The sequence below is a fragment of the Zophobas morio genome, unplaced genomic scaffold (genome assembly GCF_036711695.1).
Source record: "Zophobas morio isolate AGI-343-1 ecotype UQ-CSIRO unplaced genomic scaffold, CSIRO_AGI_Zmor_V1 ptg000026l, whole genome shotgun sequence".
Classification (NCBI taxonomy): domain Eukaryota; kingdom Metazoa; phylum Arthropoda; class Insecta; order Coleoptera; family Tenebrionidae; genus Zophobas; species Zophobas morio.
In genome coordinates, this window is record NW_026972131.1 from 3,877,925 (window position 1) to 3,901,395 (window position 23,471).

At 34.7% G+C, this 23,471-nt stretch overlaps 1 protein-coding gene across 1 annotated transcript in view; it reads right to left on the reverse strand.

Moving 5' to 3' along the window:
* The window catches only part of LOC135136018 (nose resistant to fluoxetine protein 6-like), a 37,685-nt gene that overhangs the window by 12,281 nt on the left and 1,933 nt on the right, over positions 1–23,471 (reverse strand). The gene's annotated exons all lie outside the window — the stretch shown is intronic.

Sequence of the window (23,471 nt, forward strand, 5' to 3'; positions counted from 1 at the left end):
GTTTAGAAAACTTGAAAAAAATTTACGAGAATTTGGGCAATTCAAAAAAAAGTTAGAAATCGAACTGTAACAAGGCCGGATAATGAAACTGCTCTAATTGAAATTGTAGCAGACAATACTAATTCTTTCAATTTTGTCATTATTTGGCATTGACATCTTTGCAATTTTTTTCTGTGGTTGCTGATTGTTTATTAAAAAAAAAATAGTAGGCGTGAACAGATATAACATGAACACTCTGTAGTAATGTACACATTTCACATTGTCTTTACACTGTCGTGCTGATGACAAAAAATTGGTCTAAAGAGTTTAGACAGTACTTCCCTCGCTGTCGGAAACTTGACGACTGCATGCCTATTGTGTTTTTTTCTCATTACATTTTTGTAGTGGGAATTTAAAAAAAAATTGCGATGACGTCATCAACATTTTTGCAAGGACACGTATATCAGTTGGGATAGATGTAGTGTAATACTAAGAATAAAATTATTATATTCTCAAATTTTCGGGAAAATGAATTGGGTCGTTTTGAATATTGATTTGTAATAAACAATAAAATAACGAAACAATTTACTGACGTATACGTATCAGAGGCAACTGAAAATCGTGTATGTATAAACATTCTTAATTTAAGATGACAGGCGTAACAGCATACGTGAGAGTCAAACAGAGAAACTGTAAACAAAACGACCATCGGTTTTATTGCTTCGACTTCCGCTTATTATATAAAACATTGGGTTTTATTTTAATTCTTGACGGTGAAATTCACAATTGGTTGATTATAAACATGTCTATTTCACATTCGCGGAACCAAGTGAGCGCATAAAACAAATAGAGGTCTGTAATGTTAAAGTCGATGTAAATAAGCGTGCTACCCTTATGTTTCAACCGAGTTTTTCCTTTAACAAATTTTGTGTCTACCAAATTGGGTTGGTTGGGGTGTAATACTAATAATAAGTGTTGCCTTTAATTTAATCAATAAAATAAATTGACTTCATTAATTTTTTTGAACCACCTCTTAAGAAAATCTAAAAAATATGAATGGAATGATAAATCACAAGTACAAACTCATCATATTTTTTGCATTTTAGATAGGATTTATTCAGCAAAATTTAAGGGTGACGTCATCAATTTTTTTAGGAGGGATGAACAAATACATTTTGAACACAAGTTTACCATGCTTATAATAACTTTAAAATATTCCCAAGATTTCAAAGCATTCGGTTTTCTAATTCCTGATTAAATCGATAAAGTAAATTCACGCCTTCATTATTTTTTTTTAGTCACCCTGCATATGCAAATCCAAAAATATGATTGGAATGATAACTCACAAGTACAGACTCATCATATTTTGTACATTTTAGATACGATTTATTCGGCAAACTTTTGAGCTGACGTCATCAGTTTTTTGTAGAAGATAACCAAATATATTTTGACTAAAAATTTATTATGCTCTTTATAACCTTAAAACATCTGCAAGATTTCAAAGCATTCGGTTTTGTAGTTCCTGATTAAATCAATAAAATAAATTTACGCATTCATTAATTTTTTTGAGTCACCCTGTATATGCAAATCGAAAAAATTTGAATGGAATGATAAATCACAAGAAGAGACTCACCATATTTTGTACATTTTAGATAGGATTTATTCAGCAAAATTTTGTGGTGACGTCATAAATTTTTTAGGGGGGACGACCAAATACATTTTGATCAAAAATTTACCATGCTTATGATAATTTTAAAATATCTTCAAGATTTCGAAGCATTCGGTTTTGTAGTTCCTGAGTAAATCAGTAAAATAAATTTACGCTTTCATTTATTTTCTTGAATCACCCTGTATATGCAAATCCAAAAAATATGAATGGAGTGATAGATCACAAGTACAGGCTGATCATATTTTGTACATTTTAGATATGATTTATTCGGCAAATTTTCGAGCTGACGTCATCAAGTTTTTGGAGGCGATAAGCAAATATGTTTTGACTAAACATTTATTATGCTCTTTATAACCTTAAAACATGTGCAAGATGTCAGAGCATTCCGTTTTGTAGTTCCTGATTAAATCAATAAAATATATTTACGCTTTCATTTATTTTCTTGAATCACCCTGTATATGCAAATCCAAAAAATATGAATGGAGTGATAAATGACAAGTACAGGCTCATCATATTTTGTACATTTTAGATATGATTTATTCGGCAAACTTTCGAGCTGACGTCATCAAGTTTTTGGAGGGGATAAGCAAATATATTTTGACTAAACATTTATTATGCTCTTTATGACCTTAAAACATCTGCAAGATTTCAGAGCATTCGGTTTTGTAGTTCCTGATTAAATCAATAAAATATATTTACGCATTCATTAATTTTTTTGAGTCACCCTGTATATGCAAATCCAAAAAATATAAATGGAGTGATAGATCACAAATACAGACTCATCATATTTTGTACATTTTAGATATGATTTATTCCACAAACTTTTGAGCTGACGTCATCAAGTTTTTGGAGGGGATAAGCAAATATTTTTTGACTAAAAATTTATGATGCTCTTTATAGCCTTAAAACATCTGCAACATTTCAAAGCATTCTGGTTAGCAGATTAAAAATTAAATTTCAAAATGTTGTTTTATAATTTTGATTTTTTTCCAAAAATCTGGACGTTTCGGGTGAAAAGTCGATTCAGAGTTGTAAACTACATGTGTAGGACTATGTTATTTTATACAATTGAAAACTCATTTACTATGTACAATTTTGAAGTGACGTCATCGCATTAGTGGTGGGGATGATTAGACAAATTTTGGTTAGCGTTTTACCATCTACATGATATTCTTAATATAAGTACAAAATTTCACAACAATCGGTCGAGTACTTTAGGAGATTATCTGTCTAATAAAAATCCGGGACGGCAGACGGACAGACGGACGGACAGACGGACAGACGGACAGACGAACAGACAGACGGAAATGGGAGACCTATTTCTTCGTCTTCTAGGGGTCATGAAAGATCGAGAAAACGTAAAAGTAGAGAGTCGGCCGACGGACTCGATTACAATACTTCCTTTGCTTACGCTCGGGAAGTAAAAATTTAACACGGAACTTAATTGCAGCAAACTCTCGTAAGTTTTTATACGCTGTGTTTTGTCCTAAATGGTGCTCAGCAGAACTACTCGCCAAGTCTGCTAATCTTGTTTCACTGTTGAGCGTAAATAAATTTTTATCAGCTTTGGCTTCGAGAAACTTCGTTCAGCACGTTAATAAAATTCTTAGTCTAACAACAATATTGGAAAAATGTGTTTAAAAAAAGTGTATAAAACGTCCCTCGGTGAATTATTTTTTCAATAGAACTAGCTAAAACTTCTAGTTCATCAAAAAGTTGTATGACATCAATATCTTTAGAGGTTGTTTGCTCGCTCATTCGTTAACATTTTGCATTTTTCTAAAATTTCCAATTTAGAACTGTAATTTCTAGATGTCGTAGAGAAATGAAAAATAAGAATTGTGATTTTGTAATTGTTCAAAACGATCTCTTACATAGCAATTGTAAAAAAAAACAGCTTTGAATTTTAATCTTGGAGCTTTTATGACTTCTATGTCACAAAGTTGATGTTCTTTCAATTTCACAACCTGTTTTTAATATTGTTACGTTGATCAGCAATTAAAATCGGCGTGGGTAAAACTCAACAATTTAAACCCACACATTCCTCTGGATGGTTCGCGAATGCCGCTTCGAGGTTTTTCTGGACCCCGCAATCGAGACTTCCGACAACCCGCTCCAGGCTTGTCTTTATGCGAACGCCGCCCGGCCGCCGTCACCAATGATGAGTCACCCCTCATCGCCGTACATACTAGAAGAGCCTCGAGAAAACCCATAGGCGTCGTATCGGGGCGGCGTATGGGTTTATTTCGTAACAAGCTCTTTCCATCAGTGATGGCAATTTCAAAAACAATCATCAGATCCATATCGGTCCAAATAATGTTACTGCAAATGATAATTCAATATTTGAATCGTACCTATTTCAATTAAAGCATCGTCAACTTCCACTGTTTAAAATCTTATAGGACGAATAACGTGTATTATGCTTTCCCATCTTGTAGCGGTGATTGAAGGTTTTAAGTTTAATTTAGAAACAAGTTTTTTTAAAACATCCCTTCTTAAAACAGACCATGTGAAAAATACATTTATAAAATTTTAATGTAGTATCAAAGCATGCAACAACTTCTTTTGATGACGTTTTCTACCATCTGTCGCCATAAAACTGGTAATTCTGATAATATTCCACTCAGATAATAATAAAACAAAAGTACAACTTCTCTTCACAACCGAACCCTACCGTGAACGTAAACTACTCAAGAATCCACGGTAGACTAGGGACTGAAAGGTTTAATAATCACGTCAAGAAGTAAGAATTTTCTGTACATAAAATAAACAAACTTAGGTATTAAATTGCCTCATTGGCTTCAAGTCCAAACCAGTGGCGGCTCGTCGTAGTTTACTGTACTAGAGACTGTGACTAGAGGATCAATTTAATTTGTTCTTGACAAACAACAAGCAAGAAATTAAGCAACTCACTCTACACTATTTTCGAAGTCCCCTTAAAATTAGCACTTTTCTCTGAATTATCTTTAAAAATAATGTCAAGTTTCGTCACAAAGTTTACTGACTACGTTATAGTTATTTATATAGTACCAATCAAAAAATTTTCGACATAATCTATCATTTTGAAAAATGTTGATGTATTTAGTTTATGCCTTATTGTCACTTTGACGTTTGAATTCGAAATAACTTATCACGTTGCATTCAATGTTAGTATGCCCGCAATGTCAAAAATAACAAAACCAAAAAAAAAGTTATAGTATTTAAAGGGTGTTTTACACTTTGTGACAGTGGAATGACAATGACGTCCACGATTTTCTGGTCGCGACTGCATATTCTCTTAAATTCATATACAAAATTTGATGCCGTCTAAAATTTTCATTGTTGTTCAACTGAATTTCTGTAGAGCTTATCGAGCTGAATGCGAATGTCTACGCGACCAAGAGTTGTAGAACTCATCACATTCAAGTCATGAGTGATGAAGATATGTTTTTTCACTTGGTGTTTTTGTATTTTACTTGTTACACCATTGTATTGACTCATCCGAAAACAAAAAGCAGGTAAAAGAAAAAACCGCATTTTTCTCAATATACATAACATAACTGAATCACATAAAATTCACTGTTGGTAAAACCGACCACTGCTAAATTCTAATTGTTTCTTAAGGTTTAGCTTATTTCCAGCTTTGAGAAGTAGTATTTCTTTAATTACCGAGGACATTTCGAGTTTGTAATCAAAGAATTTAATAAATGAAATGAAACGTGTAGCGTGTACCCAATTCGTTGATCTTCGGTAGAAAGTGGTCATTGTTACGTTACTTCTTATGAGGCTATATCGACTTTATTTCCTTTAAGCGAATTTTGCTCTAAGTTTATTTCGCCCGCACACGAAGGAAATCTCTACATACAGGGTTATTCAGCTAAGATGACCCATTTATGTTTTTAAAATAGGCAACCCAAAATACCGATTCCACCTGAACCTGGATTACAAAAAATTTTTCAAAATTGAATTATATCAAGTTTGCTAAATGTATAGAAACGTCAGTGTCAGAAAAATGCCTATGCATTCTTACGATAATAACAAGAAAACCGATGTGGTTGCTTTGTGGGCCGAAGTGCATGCCCCAGGTGTAGATGGTTAGAGCGGTTAGGATGAAATTTATTTATTTGTCTAGCAATAGCAATTTGTCCCATAAAGTACTTGCAACGATAAGACTAAACAATTTTTAGAGAGTAATTAGAAGGAAATGGGCAAGTGTGGGCGGGGCTACTGCTTGTTTATAAAAAACTGTAGGAAAAAGTTAAACTGGTAAACTGACTGTTGGTTACTTAAAAATGGTGTCTCTAAGGAACATGATAACTAACAAAGACAAAATTACACGGACTCTTACGTATTTTTTTTTCTTCTGAAATAAAAAAATTAATTTTCTAACAAATAATACAAAGAAAAGTTACGAGTAGCGGTTTTTTTTATTGCTATCAGCCACCATTCCGATTCTACAGAAGAACATATAATAAATCCCGCCCACCCACCCGTCTCCATTTTCGTGATTAATTTGATAAAAAAAAGTACTACCAAAAATATTGCAGCAGGTGCTTGTTCAGATAAGACAGATTTTGGCAAGAAATATTCTTTCCAAGAAAATTGAGGGCGGGTGGGTGGGGTTAGTACTTGTAACGATAAGACTAAACAATATTAAGAGAGTAATTGGAAGGAAATGGGGGAGGGTGGGCGGGCCTACTGCCTGCTGATAAAAGACTGTATATTACTCTCCGCGAGATAAATATTTTACAATTGACCCAACGAACCGCAAATAAGAATGGTTGTTTTGTTGTTGAATTTTTTGTTCATCTCATGGTACAATATTGTGGTGACCCAATTTGAATTAAAATTTCGCGCTGAAGAAAAACAACGGCGCGAAATTGCATTTGAATAAGTTGAATTTGAACAAAAAAATTCATGAGAAAAATCGTTAAACATAGACTTCCATGTGCAAGTTTAGTTTTTTTTTTTTTGGCAGTTGGTAGCTCTTCTTTTCGTGCCGGTGAGTGTGTACCATGTGTTTGTTTGGGATAAGCTGGAGAAGTCCACGATATAAATTATTCAAATCAAAGTTAATTGTTTTAAGTAACCAGTCACTTGGACCAAGGCATAATTTAGTACATATCATGTAAATTCTTTGTTTGAATCGTTGATAAAGTGTGGTATAATTTAACATCATGTAATTTTATTAGCTTTGCAATTTTTCTCTATCTCACAAGTTTAGCCTCAGTAATTTTGACAGATGTAAATTCTAATGAAAGATCAGGAACATCCTTTGAATTTGACGGTGACGAGAGTACAGGCAACTTAGGCAATTTACCTTCTTTAAATGTTCATTGTAATATTAGTAATAGTACAATTAATAGTTATGTAAATGGATTACCTAAACAATAATTTTTTTTTTAATTTTGCAAATTTGGAAAAAAATCTTGTATCATACACGTGAAAACATTATTACACTCGGCTTCGCCTCGTGGACTAAACTGTTTTTTCGTTGGATAAAATTCGTTTTTGTTCACTTATACCATAAATAGCTATTATTCAGTTTTCGAGTTTTTATTTTTGGTGGGGTGGGGGGGGAAGGGTGTTCAGTTGACCTCATGAACGAGCCGCCCCTGGTCCAAAAATGAAGTGCATGTGTGTACGTATACGTACGATTTAGAAGTAAAATTCAATATTTTATGTATAAAGTAGATAGTAATTATTTATTAGTCACCTAAAAATTTAACACTGGATTTTAAGTACGTAATGTGGAAATTATGTTTCTTACTTAAATTTTATATTTTTATTGTTTGGCTTTAATTCTTAGCCGAATTGGCCATCTTGTGCAAATGTCTCTGTTGTCCCTATAGCAACGCCATGAAAATAGTAACAAGTTCATTGCTAACTATAACAGTTCAAGTTCGCAAACAGCTTTACTGATTTAAGATTCAAGTTAAGTATAGTATTTCCAAGCCAAATTACATAGCGGTTAAATAAAATTTCGGTAATACGTAGTAGGTTAACGATATGTGAACATAAAAACAACATTTATGAAATATCGCCATGAAAATAATCGGTAATAAATAATTATAAAATCCTTTCGAAATAATTTTCGCAAAACCTACAAAGCTCTTCATTGACAAAGCCTCTTAAATCATGGTATTTTGTTAAAACCTAAGACCTTCGTCTGAAATTAAAATATCTCAGTTGTTTGCAATCTTAATTAATTTGAAAGTTCTTTTTCATTTCTGAAAAAATTGCCGCATTCCTTCAAAAGTCATTCATAATTCAACTGCGTTCAGAAGATTTCTTCACATGTTTCTACACGAAGAGAAATCGTAGTTCGCAGGGTTATAAGATGGATATCGCAGATCACTTAATCCATATTTTAAAGGACCATTTAAACTGTCCACTCCTTTTACTGGAAAAATATATACACTTTTCAAAATTATGAAGCACTCTCACTTCATAAGAAAAATATCTAAAGAGAACAGAACTTTCATAGAACATAATAAGGTACGCATGCGTGACATGTGTAACAATATGGTATTCAAAAATATTGAAGAGAGAAGATTTACCATATAACGAAACAATAATGTTTTCAAACAAAGTTAAAAAAAAGTGACTGTCCCGTTTAGAAATAAAAGTCATCTTTTATTTTCATAGAACTCATATATCATCAATTAAGTGAAAATACCAAATTTAATTCATTTATGAGGGTTAATTGTTGTAAGGTTTTCAGCGTGGGAACGTGCCCTTACAAATCGATTCATTCGATATCATATTGCATTTTATATAAAATAGTCTCGGAAATTACTGTTATGTTTGTTAATTCTACAGTCAACACTTGTATGAAGATTACATGAAGAAACGACTCAAAAATTAAAAAATTAGCAAAGACATCACGTTTTTATCTAGGTAACAGTTAAGTGAACTTATGCACAGATGAGTTTTGTGTTTTTCTCTGATTTCCTTCTATAAAAAATAAATCAATAAATAAATAAATTGTCGTCTCAATACCTGAATTTCAAAAGATTTTGTGATTGCTTCTTAATGGTTTAAATAACTATTCCTAATTGTTATGGAATATTGGTGGGAGGCAAGCGTAACACATTTGAAATCTATGGGGAATAATTTAAAAATGTCATCTTCAGGTTTTAAATGTTTGGCGTTATTTTGAGTACCGTTATAAGAAAATATCGAATGACGTACTGTTAATAATAGTTTTGTCTTTTCTTTTGTATGTACAGAAAATAACAAATAAAAGTATATTTACAAAATTTTCAGCCAGTGTTCCAGATTTTCTATGGCAGCTATGGTTGACATTTTGATGATCATTGTGATTGAAGGTAGCGAAAAACTAGAACATAGTTTCTTAATATGCGTGTCGCTGAATTGGACCCTATTCTTTGTTTAAGCTGGGTCATAGAAATTTTTCTCAGATTGCTTGTTTAAGTTGAATCATACGAAATTTTCTATGTCGCACAAAGAAAACAACAGAGTTACATTCTTGTCCACTTACGATCTAACGTTTCATCTTTTGCTAAATTTGATGGAACTCCAAAACACGGAATTTTCGGATCAAACACGAAGAGTGTTATTTCCAGTCAACGTTTTACTTAGTTATTAAATAAAACAACGGTTGTGCGGCAAAACTAGCTTCAGCTAGTACATATCTAATAACGAGGGAGTCAAAATTGCACGATAGTACCTCCTATTAGCTGTCAACTTAACACTTTCTTTTAAGACAAAATGCTATCGATTCTATCTTTTTGTTATTTATTATACTTGTGTTATATAACGTATAAATCACGCAAGAAAAAGTTTAGTCACGAGCGACGAAGGAACAAGTGACTAATTTTCTTAAGTGATTTGAAGCCATAACACAAATTTAATCTAAAATTTTATCCAACACATGAATAGTGATTTTTTTTAATTTTGACAATTTTCGTCCAAATCCTCAAAACATCGATGTTCGAGGTATTCGATATCTGAAACAAATCGATATCGATGTTTTACACAAAACTTAAATTTAACACAAACAATTAGGCACTATTTAATAGTAACTGCGTGATGAAAAATTATAAACCAGAGAAAATTCGAGATCATTAATTTTTGAAAATCGCAATGTTATTGTGGAAGTATCTATAGATGTTATAATAAATTTCCAGCAGACAGGTATGAAACAAATAATCAAGCAGACAGTAGACAGACAGGCGGAAACGGGAAATTTACATGTTCATAGTCAATGAAGTGGAAAATGGGAGCAAAAACGAAATGAAACATTCTTTGTAATGATCCTATTATTATACAATCACCAGGCGGGAAGTAGAAAATATCCTTATTAATTTACAGCGCTGTATTCTTGTAATTAAACGAATTTAGCTGAAATGTCAGTAAGCTAATTTAGTTTTGAATAACTTAAGTTCTAAAAAGGAAGACAGTACTTATAAATGCAATATTTACATCATAACTCCCTAACATTCTGTACGTTCTGCGAAAATTTTTTTTTTTAAATCTTGAATTTAATTGTGACAATTACTATTCTTTATGTACACAGAGTTATCTCTTACATGCAAAATATTGAACTCAAATATTTACGGAACTTGAATTTTTTGAAAGTTGATAAAACAATTCGCGAGCAGGTGTAAACAAGCGCAAATTTTAGAAATCCACATACGCAAAATTCAAATTACTGTTAATACAGTTTCCCGTTCGACGCACTTAGTAAACATGAGTGTATCAGCACTCACGTTAACATTTATTCCATTAAAGCAATTCACCTTCTGTTAAAACAATGTCAGAGTCCGAACAACAATGAATAACCAAGTTTACAGTCACTTTGACGGGTTCATCTGTCTGTCAGTCAAATTTAGTGTAGGACCAATTTGTGAAAAATGGGAATAACGTAAATTATCGTGCGTATTCGCGACTGAGGCAATTTAGTGTAAGTAAGTGTTAGATTGCCGTAACATCGTATAAAATCTTTTATATAGAGAATAGATAACCTGCATAAATCATTCCCGTAACGTGACAATTTACGACTTGCTAAAAAGCTGGTACATAATGTGGATTAGTGGCACTAATGGTTGTTGGTGATGGTTACACGAGTGTAATTCATGTGTGATAAGGCAAACAGGTATTTATACAATTTCGGTATGACTGAATAATATTTTGTTCGTGACTAAAATAATTGCGGTGGCCTTCAAAGTATGGTGTAAAATTGTAATATATTTTACTGTAACGCAAAATAATCTAAGGTGAATTGTTGTACGATAACGGTGCTGTGTGTTTACTTTTCATTTTTGAGGAGAAATCTACCACAGGTATTAAATTATGTAATATGTTATTCCATTTTCCGGCAGCTATTTTCAAATATAAGTGTAACGCAAGTTGGTTGTAAAACAGGTTTACATCTACAAAGTGGCATGAGTGTTAACCAGGCATTAAAAATATAGTTGAATACGTGGCACCAAATGTTAGATAGGTACCTATCTTTAAAGCCCACTTCATGTTTGCAATGCCTGACGTCTTAAGAAACACAGAACGAAATGGTTAAAGACTTTTATTGCTGCTAAGATAAACGTGGTTAAAATAACAACACTGATCTGCATTTTGTAATGTCATGGAGAAATAACTAAGTTTACAAGTTGTAAATGCATACCGAGTTTCCCAAATCATGTTCTAATAATAACTTTAATTTAAATGGGTTTTTCCATTACCGACGTGTTTACACTGAATTTAATGCCTTATTTTTGTAAACTAATAAGTGCTTTTTTTTTTCGTTCAAACGTCTAAAACACGGGACATTGCATAGCTCAATTGATAAATACAAAGTCCCATTTCACTGCCTTGAAATAAAATCTGCCAAGGGTACATAAGTTTTTTGCTGCCACCCCGATATGACGTCCATGGGTCGTCGAGAGCTTTCTACTATGCACAACAATGATGGGTGACTCATCGTCGGTGACGGCCTACGGGTGGCGTTCGCTAAAGAAAAGCCTGAAAGTGGAACTCGCGCTGGGTACTCTAGAAAGACCTCGATCGCGAAACATCTAGAAAGGAAGTATGGGTTTAAATAGAGGCCACTTTCGGGAACAAGGATAATTCAGCCAACGAGTCAAGTTCAGTAAACAGAGAATCCAATCAAATTGCGCCGGAATTATTTATACATAATCACTGTGCAATTAGTCGTGTGGATTTGAGTTACTAAGAAATAAATTGTCGAGTTTTCCCACGCCGATTTTTAATCACCGATCAACGTAACACTGGTGTTAGAAGCGAGATTCAAGATTAATAATTGACTTTACGGGCAGTTTCGACAAGAATTCTGAACATTGATGCCTGTGGCGACTAGAACTCAAACTGCGAAGATGGACGCAAGAAATACAGAAATGAAAGAAGAAATAGGCGCAAGAACGGCAATAATGGACGAAAAGATGGATACAAGTTCAGACCATGAGAGATCTATAGTTATTAGTACCCCTAAGTCTCTAACATACGAGGATTTGTCAAGTTGTTTATTGTCGATATGATAGTTCTACCTGGGATTATACTTACCTATATACAAGATGACACTTTTTTTACGATTTACAGGTATCGGCCACTCTTTAGACCACTTGTTAGCCGTCATAATATCAGTTGCCAACTCATCATAATTTTCGCTGCTTCATGTCATCCGCAAACATCATATATGACGATTTTAATCCGTTTACAATGTCGGAACCATAGACTGAAAAAAGCAGCGGACCCAGTACTGATCCCTGCGGCACTCCACTTAAAACCGAAACGGGAGAACTAGTTGAATTACCAATTTTCACTTGAAAAGTACGATCAGAAAGAAAACCTTCAGTCCACTTTAGAAGACCACCTTTAATGCCGCAATGCTCAAGTTTGAGCAAAAGACGACGAACAGGAACTCGATCAAATGCCTTGGAAAAATCCAGGTACACAACGTCCAAAGACGATCCAAATCAAATTGTTTTGTCCAATCCGAAAGACAGCAGAGTAAGCTAGTGATAATTGATTTTCCAGGAATAAACCCGTGTTGTTGCAAAGGTGTTGTATGGTGTTCTATGAAAAATGTTATCATGTTGTCATATATAACTGATTCCATCACTTTTACAACTATCGACGTAAGACTAACCGGACGATAATTCCCTGGGTCAAATTTATCCCCTTTCTTATAAACTGGCCTGACAAGTGCATTTTTCCAATCTGAAGCAATTAAACCTGAAGTAAATGAGCAACTTATTTAGTTTCCGGAGAATGATGTTTTCCAAGAAGTGTATTGAAGTAAGAGAATCAAAACAGGCCAGGGTGTTAATTGTTAAATTGCCAATAGATGGTTCGTTTGAAAAAACCTTAGAAAAATTATCAGCAAACATATTGGCAACAGCCTGATAGTTATCAAGAAGATGACCATTCTCGTCCTTTATCCTAACTAGGTGTTTTGACTGGGCCCGTTAATCGTGTCCATATAAGTATATTTATTTGTAAAAAACTTTGGGATTCTTGTGACTGGAAATTCGTTGCTCGTGCTTTGATCTACCTTCTCGGATAATCGAGGATATATCGATAGTTTGTTTGAGAAAATTCTGTGGGCTGCATAGTCAAAATCAGTTCCTGTACGTTTAAATGCTTTCCACAAATTCCGTTTACGTCGGATTAATTTTAGTTAGAAGGAATGTAGAAATGATTGTTCCAGTCAGAGCAGAATTCAAACCTGGATTTACTCTAGACATTATTCAACCACCACACATCCCCAAGAAGAATCTCATTGCGAATGCTTCAATTAGTACCGATTGTGACATACCTGTACGCGTCGCCATGAATATCAAGACTGGGGATGTTCTTGTCGTCTGTGAACCAGTCACGAAGATATTTCCTCATAACGAAGATCTTTCTGATAGCAATGTTGAAAAAATTAAAAGCAACTTTGAAATTTCTGCCCTAGAGCTTGGTCATCTAACCGAACAAAAGCGAAAAGTGGCAAGAGAGTTTCTACAGAAACACAATCGAATGTTTGCATCTGGACAGTCCTCTGGGCGCACAACCATAGTGCGACATCGGATAAACACTGAAGACGCGCAACCGATCTGTCAAGCCCCGCGAAGACTACCTTTTGACAAAACAAGAGACAGCCGAAGAACTGGTACGAAAAATGTTGGACGAAGGCGTTATAGAGGAGTCAAACAGTCCATGGTCCTCGCCTGTAATGCTAGTTACCAAAAAGGACGGGTCGATGTGATTCTGCGTAGACTACAGGAGACTAAACGATGTAACCACGAAGGACAGTTACCCGCTTCCACGAATAGATGACGCGCTTATAATATTATCAGGATCCTCCTAGTTCTCCACGTTGGACCAAAAAAACGACCATTGACAAGTCGGTATTCATCCACAAGATAAGGAAAAGACCGCTTTTTCTACCGGGAACGGCTTGCATCAATTTACTGCAATGCCTTTTGAACTCCGGCTATTTTTGAGAGACTAATAGAGATGGTATTACGAGGGCTAACATGGAAAACATTTTTGGTTTACTTAGACGACATCATGGTAATGGGAAAGACATTTGAGGAGCACTTGACCAACCTAGAAGAAGTATTTAGTCGAATGAAGGAGGCAAACTTGAAGCTGAATCCGAAGAAATACCTCCTCTTCTAAAAAGAAGTAGAATTTCTGGAGCATACTGTTTCGGCAAACGGGATCAAGACTACCGGAATGAAATCAGTGGAATTCGCGATTGGCCACGACCAAAAGATAAGCACGAAGTCCGGAGTTTCTTGGAATTGTGCACCTACTACAGAAGGTTTATCAACGGGATTGCTGCTCCTCTGCACAGGCTGACGGATTTGAAGTCTCAATTTAATTGGATTCGTGAATATGAGGCAGCCTTCAAATGATTAAAGAATGCATTATGTCCTATCCTCAGTCATCGGGATGTTCATTTTGGACACAGACGCGAGCAACATCGGAATGGGTGCTGTATTGTCACAGGTGCAGGATAAGGAAGAAAAAGTCATGAGTACTCGAAATCCGAGAAGAACTACTGTGCTACGAGAAAGGAGTTTCTGGCGATATTCAGGGCTGTTGAATACTTCCATAATTATCTCTATGGACGCGAATTCCTGATTAGAACCGATCACGCAGCCCTCACATGGTTCCTTCAGATGAAGAATCCCGAAGGACAAGTGGCTAGATGGCTTGAACGACTCCAACAGTATCATTTCAAAATTGTGCCACAAGATCGAGCTGCGTGAAACATCGTTCAAATGCAGGAGGACAACAGTCGTAGAAGAGTAAGAATGGACTACAGCTCAGCTTAGTAAAGACCATGGGGAGGACGTGGATATCGGGCCGTTGCTCAAATGGAAAGAAGAGGGGTAGAACGACCAGCTTGGACGGAAATATCAGACGAGTCACCGTCTTTCAAAGCGTTATGGGCTCAGTAGGACTCCCTGTGTGTGGAAGAGTCCGGATGGGAAACATACGAGGACAACTAGAAATATTATCTACCTAGCTATGAAAAAACCATTGACACCGTTGTCGTTAATATGTCAAATAATGCTATTTATTCTAACCCTGCACCAAAAATTTGAGTTAATTTGGATTATACATTTCGGTTTTACAAGTTGTTACACAAAGAAAAATGAGCAACTTAAAATTAGAGGATCGCAGGGTTATAAAGTTTCCCACAAAAGAAGGCCAGCAGATAAAGACAATTCGTGAGAATATGGTGGTAGTTTATGGAAATGTTGCAAAATGGAAATTTCACGAAATCATTTGGAAGCATTTGAAGACAATTGCGACTTATTGTCTGAAATTGTGACCGATGACGAGAATTGGGTACACCACTGGGACCCTAAAACAAATTCTGAATCAAAGCAATGGGTTTTCAAAGGATTTCCAACACCAAAAAGGGTACGAACGGAACCATCTGTCGGAAAATTGATGGCAATCGCCTTTTGGGACATTAGGAGCATCCTTCTTATTGAATACATACAGTAGACAACTATACCATCACTCTCCAAAAAATTTGCGTAAGGCAATTAATGAAAAACGGCCCATGTTGACCAATAGAGAAGTGTTTCTTCTACACATCAATGTGACATAAGGCGGCTAAAATTCAGCATGTTGTGCAAGAGTCCATGTTGGAGTGGATCATTCCCCCTATAGTTCTGATCTAGCTGCGTCTGACTTTTATTTATTCAGATTGTTAAATAAACACCTCCGCGGACGTCGTTTTAAGTCTGATGAGTGCCTAAAAGAAGTAGTTTATCATTTTTTCGACGATCAGGAAGAATTTTTTTTTTTCAAGAGCATTGGAGAGTAAATGGCGCCAGTGCCTTGATGTAGGGGGTGATTATATTGAAAAATAAAATTATCACCAAAATCGTACGACTTTTGTTTCATAGTCAGCTAGAAAATATATTTAGTGGCCCTCGTACCAACATGCAGTTGGTGGTTCCTGCCACCAGAATTAAGGAAGTACTTCGAGAAATACACACTGGGAGTTCTGGTGCTCGTTTTGGAATCAACAAGACGCTTTCTAAAGTTAGGGAGAGATTTTACTAGGTACTTTGCCGAGAAGACGCCGAGAGCTGGTGCAAGAAATGTACAACTTGTGCGGCGGTCAAGCGACCGAGGACTAGAGCGAGAGGGACGTTGCAACAATACATCATCGGTTCGTCGTTCGAAAGAATTGCAGTGGACATAGCAAGTCCTTTCCCGGGGACCGAAAACGGGAATAAGTACATAATGGTTGTCAGCGATTGCTTCATCAAATAGCCCGAAGCTTATACTATACCTCACCAAGAAGCCACAAGGGTTGCAAAAATGCTGATTGACAATTCGGTCAGCAGGTTTGAGGTCCCTATGGAATTACATTCGGACCAAGGCAGAAACTTCGAGTCAAACCTATTCCAAAGGGTGATTGAAGTCCTAGGGATTCGGAAGACACGAACTACACGGTTGCACCCAGTCAGATGAAAAGGTTCAATCGTACATGCCGAACATCAGAAAGATTAGGATCAACACCCTCCACTGTTCCTACTGGCTTATCGATCATGATACAACAGGTCAGACACCGGCGGGCGTAGTTTTCGGGAGAGGACATAAGGACAATAGTGACACCGTCGACGTTTCTGACCAAGACAATCAGAATTAAGGAGGGGAAAATGTTACTAAATAAACCCATACGCCGCCCTGGTACGACGCCTATGGGTTTTCTCGAGGACGTTCTAGTATGTACAGCGATGATGGGTAACTCATCATCAGTGACGGCGGCCGGGCGGCATTCGTTAAAGAAAAGCCTGGAAGCGGAAGTCGCGATGGGTACTTTAGAAAAACCTCGATCCCGAAGCATCTAGAAAGGAAATGTCAAGTTACGCCGGAATTAATCGCTGTGCAATTAGTCGTGTCAATTTGAGTTACTGAGAAATAAATTGTTGAGTTTTATCCACGCTGATTTTTAAATATCCTCTCAACGTAACAATATTGTTACGATTAACGGGCGAATAATTAATCGGGCGTAGGTAAAACTCAACGAATATTTACAGAAAATATTCCGGCGAATTTCACTGGACGCTCTTGAGTATCTCACTGGCTGAATAATCAGTTCCCGACCGTCGCCTCTATTTAAAGTATTTAAACCCATACTTCTCCGATCGAGATCGTTCTCGAGTATCCATCGCGACTCCGCTTCAAGACTTCCGGTAACCGACTCCAGATTTGTCTTTATGCGCCCGCCGCTCGGCCGTCGATGAGTCACCGTTCGTCGACACGCATACTAGAAAAACCCATAAGCGTCGCACCGGCCGTCGGTCGGTCATGCGTTTATTTCGTAACAATATTTTTTTTTAAAATCATCGTTTTTGAATCATTATTATAAAATTCTTATTTTTTTACAGTAATCTTAATACCGTGGCCGTGAATAACCTACCTCCTTTCCGAAATGTCGGTATTGAAGAAAATAATATAAGTAACAGGTGATTAAACTGCTTTTTCTTCCTCGGCAAGCCTCAGTCGTTCTATCGGGAACAAAATTGCTACTTAATCTGCTAAGAAAGATTGAATCCACTAAACTTACCATAAATATTTCTTAGGATTCACTATTTATACTCCGTGCCTGTCAAAACGCGTATTTTCAACAAAATTAAAAAAAAATTAAAAAGATGTGTACAACCCATATGGAAAATGTATTTTGTAACTGTTTTTCAAACTTCCAACTTTGCTAGTACTAGATGTAAAATAAATTATGTAACAGAATTTCTAAATGCAACACTTTAATATGCAAACGCTCAAAACAATAATTGTGCTCGCAATTATGTTGTTATCGATTCCATTTTTAATGCAATACTTTGCCTTTCTTAATTAGTAATCACAATCGATAAATGCACTGAAAAAACATTCAGCACCACAGTGAAAGTGAAACAGAAACCAGAAGTGATCCGCAGCTTCAGTCGTTCCTTACCTGCGTCAATGTAATAGTGAATATGAAAGTTAACTAACTTAAAACGATTAACATGTAAATTCAAAGTGAGTGACTTTTAGTTGAAGTAAACGGTACACTAACATAAAAGGTAGGCCATTTGTACACTTATTCAAACTTTTAATTATATTATTATTACTAACGTTATTGGTCTTGAAATTAATAAAAGTAGTAACTACTTCCAATCGACAAATTAATTGCGTTCGTTTGTTGCATCTCGTGGGCGCACAGGGAAAACCAACCAAGTTCGATGTTAGTGAGTGCGAGAAAATTGCCCTCAAACATTTCAACTTTGCTATAAATTTAGATTTTAAATATTTTGCATTTTTTTATTATCAGTGCATTTCTTTGGAATTTTACCAACAACACCATTATTTGGGAAAAATACGTAGATACATATGCAATGACGCACTAAATCTAACGACACTTTGCTAAGGACTGCTTATTGAACAAAAAAAAAAGTAATTTTAAAAGTCCTCTAGCCCAAATGTAGAAAACATAGGCCTTTAAAGTTTCATTTTTCTTTTCGATACTTCACCATATTTTAATAATCCACGCACTGAAAAATTGGTCAGAATGAATCTGACAGCAGTGACTAACTTTTTATTTTTTACTTCTCAAGCGTAAGCGAAGGGAATATTGTAATTGAGTTCATCGGGAGACTTGCTACGTTCATGTTTTCTGGATCTCTAAAGGACGAAAAACGTGGTCTCCCGTTTCCGTCTGTCTGTCCTCTGTGTCAATTTTTATTAGACAGATAACCTCCGAAATTACTAGACCGATTGTTGTATAGGTATATTAAGAAGATGGTAAAAAGCTTACAAAAGTTTGCCCCATCATCTCCACCAAGCAATCGAGCTTTAAGTTTTTCTCCTAAACATCCAAATTTTCGCAAAAAATTGCTTTAATCAAAATTAACTTCACAAAATATGACCTCACAATAGGGGTAGTGGAGGAGGATCAGACAAAAATGGCATAGGGGAGTGGGTCGGGTCAAAAATTACAAAATTTGCAGGACGTTATTTATGGAATTTTTTGTAAGAATAAATATATTAATTTTACTATGACTATGTAAGTACTATCGCACGCAAAACTATTGTCGGTACCCAGCAGCGAGGGTATTAAGCTCCTCCGCCTTCTCTATCCGGGTTGCCATAATTCCCTAAACACTCAGGTAGAATACAATGGACATGGACTACAGTTTACTTGCTTGATTACAGAAATTGATTACACAGTAAAAAATGAAATATTTAAATTTATCATGGGTAGATTTTAAATGGGGAGTGGTATTTTTTATCAACCTGACTTGGTGAGAAATCAAATAAACAGACGAATATTGACAATTCGAAAATAAAACAAGACGAAACCTTGGAATGAAACATATAAAAATTATCTTCTATTTATCTTCTATCTATTTCAATTTTGGAACTTTTACTTCGACTAATTTTTCGAATCTTCTACTTTTCGTGGTTTTGATTTTTCAAAATATTGCAACTTTTTAAAATTTACATTTTTCGATTTGTTGATGCTCACTTCTGCTGTTTCGATTTCTGTCTTTAGAGTTTTTGTCTTCCCATTTTTAGATTTTTCGATTTTTCAATTTTTCGGAATTAATTTTTCAGTTTTTTGATATTTCCATTTTTCAGTTAAAGATTGAGAAATCGAAACAAGAAAAATGTGAAAAATGTAAAATTTAAAAATTCTCAAAATCGAAAATTTTAAAAATCGTGGAATCAAAAAAACATCAACAAATCGAAAAATCAAAAAACTGATAAATCGAAAAATCTAAGATTTATAAAGTCGCAATATTCTGTCTTTCCCTTGATGAAAATCTCCAGCCATAGGAGACTAGTACTAGCAAGATTAGACTGGTTTTGGCAAATAACATATCTTCTAAGAAACAAAGGGCGGGTGGGCGGTGTTTTTTTACTTATTCGATATTTCAAAATTTTGCGACTTCTTAAATCTTAGATTTTTCGATTTTTCAATTTTTTGAATTTTCGATTCGTCGACGTTTTGATTTCTCGATTTTGTAAATTTTCAATTTTTCGAATTTTTAAATTTTAGATTTTTTACTGTTTATTGTTTCGATTTCTCAATCTTTCGATTTTCTGCCTTCTTATTTTTGGAATTTCTTGATTTTTCAATTTTTCGGAATTAATTTTTCAGTTTTTTGATATTTCGATTTTTAAGTTTTTCAATTTTTGGCGTTTCCAAATATTTGAATTTTTCGATTTCCCAATTTCTCAATTAATCGATTTTTTAATTTTCCCATTTTTCGATTTCTCTGCTTAAGTTTTGTAATTTTTCAAGATTTCGATTTTTAAATTTTTAGATTTTTCGACTTTCTGTTTGTTTGATTTTTTACTTACTCGATTTTTCAAAATTTTGCGACTTCTTAAATCTTACATTTTTCGATTTTTCAATTTTTCGATTTTTCGATTCGTTGATGTTTCGATTTCTCGATTTTGTAAATTTCAATTTTTCGAATGTTTAAATTTTAGATTTTTCACTTTTGTTGTTTCGATTTCTGTCTTTCGAGTTTTTGTCTTCCCATTTTTAGATTTTTCGATTTTTCAATTTTTCGGAATTAATTTTTCAGTCTTTTGATACTTCGATTTTTCAGTTAAAAAGATTGAGAAGTCGAAACAACAAAAAAGTGAAAAATGTAAAGTTTAAAAATTCTCAAAATCGAAAATTTTAAAAATCGAGGAATCAAAAAAACATCAACAAATCGAAAAATCAAAAAACTGACTAATCGAAAAATCTAAGATTTAAAAAGTCGCAATATTTTGAAAAATCGAATAAGTAAAAAATCAAAACCACGAAAAGTCGAAAAATCGAAAAATTTAAAAGACAAAGTAAAGGGTGTTTCAAAATAATTTTCATCTAGTTAGCTTTGAAATGGCTTCAACTCCTATCTTTCCCTTGATGAAAATCTCCAGCCATAGGAGACTAGTACTTGGCAAGATTAAACTAGTTTTGGCAAGTGACATATCTTCTAAGAAAACAAAGGGTGGGTGGGCGGGGCTAGTACTTGCTAAGATAAGACCGACTTTGGCAAATGACATATCCTCTAAGAAAAGAAAGGGTGGGTGGGCGGGGTTAATATTTGCTAAGATAAGACTAACTTTGGCAAATGACATATCTTCTAAGAAAAGATAGGGTGGGTGGCTGGTGCTAGTATTTGCTAGGATAAGACTGACTTTGGCAAATGACATACACTCTAAGAAAAGAAAGGCTGGGTGGGCGGAGCTAGTTTTTGCTAGGATAAGACTGACTTTGACAAATGACATACCCTCTAAGAAAAGAAAGGGTGGGTAGGCGGTACTAGTACTTATTAAGATAAGAGTGTTTTTGGCATATTACATACACTCTAAGAAAAGAAAGGGTGGGTGGGCGGGGCTAGTATTTGCTAGGATAAGAGTGATTTTGGCAAATGACATACCCTCCAAGGAAACAAAGGGTGGGTAAATATTAGAAATTGTCAAAGAAGCGGAAGAACAAAAATTGTTAGAACTGACGAGAACTCTTTTAAGAGAAGTCCAAATTATGTCAGGTCAAAACATGACAAGTTAAGTTATGTCAGAGTTGATCCGGACATACTAAGTCAGATGAACCCAGGTTACACCGGGTAGAGCAAAATCAATTTATTATAAGGTGAGTCATGCTTAGTCCAAATATGTCAGGTCAGAACGTGTCAAGTCAGGTCATGTCAGGGTAGATCTGGACATATTGCATCATGTCAGAACAAGTCATATCCAGTCAGGTCATGTCTGGTCAGGTCGTGTCAGGCCAGGTCATGTCATGGAATATTACGTCAAGTCATGTTAAGTCATGTCAAATTGAGTAAGTCAGGTCGTGTGAGGCCAAATCAAGTAATGTTTCGTCAGGTCATATCAATTCAGGTTATGAATTTAAAAAATCTCGGGAAACCTTTGTATTTTATCTTGTGTTTGTCAAATTTTGGCGCCCTAATTTTTTAAATTTTCGAGATGCCTTATGTTTAGTTTTTGAAAAGGTTTGGAAATATCTAGGGGATTCCTAGGGTTTTTTCCCTTTATGAAAACATCTTAGGAGCCTCCTGATTTTTTTTTTTTGGAAAAATTTTGAAAATGGATTTTGTTGTTTTTTTAGGAATTTGAAATTTTGAAGTCCCCTAATGTCTCTTTTTTAAGATGAAAGATTATTCACGATTCTTTATGTTTTATCATTTTGAAACATGTTGTATTTGAAAGTTCCAAAATTGAAATATAGAGAAGATAAATAGAAGATAATTTTTAAAAATTACGTTTCGTATTGTTTTATTTTCAAATTGTCAATATTCGTTAGTTTATTCGATTTCTCACTACGTCAGGTTGATAAAAACACCACTTCCCATTTAAAATCTACCCATGATAAATTTAAAAATTCATTACGATATGATAACTGCTTATAATACTTCAGTAATAATTGTTGCAATTATTATAAATTATTTTAATTATATTTTACATTATATCTTGATAAAAATATATGTACTCGGATCTCAGAGATAACTCCGAAACTCTGCAATGCTTGTACATAAAAAAAAAGAAAAATATTTAAGTGCACTCTAATGACTTTCTTTAAACTTTCTTTTAATCACTGATGCGTGCAATGTGACGACTAAAATTGAACGGTTGGAAGACTACTGATAGAAGCGACACGAGAGTAAAATGTTATAAAGATTTAACTTGTGGAAATTTTAATTGCATAATAAGCAACCATTGTTTGAAATCTATCCGTACTGATTTTTCTAAGACACAAGACAAGTACTCTTTTTTTTTGGCCGACGAATTTTCGAATTTTTCTGGCTTATGATTTTCAACTGTTGGTCACTTCACACTCACCTGTCGCAAATTCTAAATTATCTAAATCAATTAATATGTATGCCATCCGTTATGTACAACTAATAAACAGAGTCTGTAAATACCATGTGGTCTCTGTGGTTCTCTTCTAGAAATTTTGACTCATCATTCGTTTATGTGTAAACTGATAGGAATTTCCACTCTTTTATGATATCGATATTTGATGTTCAGTAGGGACCAAACAGGTCGGTGATATCCCAGCCCTGATAACCACTTAAAGATAAAACCCACAAAATTTGGTATTTTTATTTACAAGTAAAATGACAGTGTTCAACCGCTAGAAATAAGATATCGCTTATCTGAGGTTTAACTTCCATTGAAAAAATTATACGAAGCGATAGCCAAGCTATGTTTACTTTTATTTCACACTCCATTCCTCGCCATGTGGCTGTCGAGTGAGTCGATTTACCTGTCATCATGAGCAGCGTGTGTGAAAGAAGTCAAAAATTTAACAAAAATTTGTGTAACAGACAAGAATCATCAT